Source organism: Buceros rhinoceros, unplaced genomic scaffold (genome assembly GCF_000710305.1).
Source record: "Buceros rhinoceros silvestris isolate BGI_N320 unplaced genomic scaffold, ASM71030v1 scaffold8796, whole genome shotgun sequence".
Taxonomy (NCBI): Eukaryota; Metazoa; Chordata; class Aves; order Bucerotiformes; family Bucerotidae; genus Buceros; species Buceros rhinoceros.
The window spans coordinates 3579-5642 of record NW_010416897.1 but is presented as its reverse complement, the minus strand read 5'-3'; positions in this window follow the sequence as shown (position 1 = coordinate 5642).

Here is a 2064-nt window from a genome sequence, read left to right as displayed (position 1 = left end):
GAAAGAGGACTACACAAACTGATGAACCCAGATGTAAAAGCAAATGCCAGTTTTCCATCACCACAGGAGTATTTTCAGCAGGCCAGCACCATAAAGAAAACTTATAGCAGTGCTTTCATACACTTTTTAATCCTTGGAACATATGTGTTAAGTGACAGAGGTGAAAATATCAAATACCTATGCCTTTTGGCATTTAACACCGCATTTAATGCCCAAGTAGAACACAACCACAATCACCTCTGTCCAAACACTTACATATTGCAGCATTGTAGCTGGCTTACAAATGGGCACCCAAACCTGCCCCAATCAAGGCAACACAAACCCCCAGCGGAAGTGAAAGCCTCCCAAACACTTACCAATGTTTGATTTCTGTTATATGAAAGTAAGGGAAGCTGTTCTAATATTCCCATCAGTAACCAGAAGAGGATTAATAGTCCACCATGACACAACCATAATTTTTAGAAGGGATACTTAAAAAGATGTGAAAGAAGAACCTCTAAGTTTATGCTGGACATGATTGGGTGTGGCAGACAGTCAGTTTTCCTTTCCCTAGTACACTTTATTTCTCCAACTTGCATCTTTTCTATTCCTAAAAAAGATTAAGCAAGAGAAATTAAAATGACTGCAGTTTAGAGTAGCTGTGTGGCATTTATTTTTAAGATTTTTATTTTTTTAACTGCCTAAGTTTTGAGTCAACTTTTTAAAATATATATATACATGCTGCGAATTAGATTTACTCCTAACATGCAAGGACTAGTCTGCTCTTGATAATTATCTTGTCTCTAGTTTCATCGCAAATGGATACGAGTTAAATTCATCTTAAACAGTAGATGCCAATTAACATGTAGCTGACAACTGAGATACATGAATCCTTACTTCCTGAAATCTATCCACTGTTACCTCTGCTATTTTTTTTCTATAGCTGAACAACTTAAAAGCCAGATCCACAAGCTTCATATGAAGTCACAAAAATACTGGAGCAAAATACCTAGATCTACAACTGTTTCAGAAATTCTAACGATTTAATCAATGTAATACTACTGTACTGATGATACATTAATATAAACTGAGTCCTGACCACATGCTCAATATTCTACAAATCTAAGACAATGTCTGATCATAGGGAAATCTGAAGACACTGGCACCACCACCAAGAGTATTTTGGGCTCTTCTTTCCTCAAAAGCTGTGAGATATAGTCTGATATGACAAGGAAAACCAAAGAAACCTCCACCTGGTGTGAAAAGCAGTGTTCACAGCCAATGCTATAATTAAGCTTTTATCTTCTGATCTTGGCGACTTAATTCTGAGAGCTAGGAGACAAAATGCAATATTCAGAACAATTTTGAATCATCTGTATATTCACATCACACACTCATGTTGGGTTTTGTGCTATCCATACCCCCACTGAAAGTACTGTAGGCAGGTATTAATTTTAGAGCCACCAAACTATAGGTCACATGACACTAATTACTAGTATCCCATACATTTTTACTACATCTATTTGACTGCCATTTTATGTGCTACAGAGGCACTTGGAAAAGTTCTCCACCTGAAAACTTACGCAATTATATCCAATTATTTTTCCAGTTACAGCACAGTTATCACCATCAACAAATCTGATCACAGTTCAACACTATTTTAGTGTCATGTAATCTCTATGACATTCAGCTCACATCTTTATTTCAGAAAGTTAGAAAACTAATTGTTATTTAAACAAAATTATTTAGAATTCAATTGTCATCTTTTGCTGAAAGTCATAATGGCATCTTAATCCTATGTACTACCCACAGACATGGCTGGGGAAAAACCAGCCACGGTTTTGGGGAGGATTTTGGAGTATTTTGGGAGGATTTCTAAACCATTTATCTTCCACTAACTCAAAAAGCGTACTAAAAGTAATTAGCTTCTTACTAGGTTCCATCTTCACTTTTGGTTGGTCTGTTTGAACACCCCGTGAAAAAAGAACAAAATGGCTTTCCTTACATTCAACATGAACAAAATGGTAAGGCATATACTGTATTTTTATACAAGTTTTTGCCAGTTTCAACTGCCTGCTGAGACCA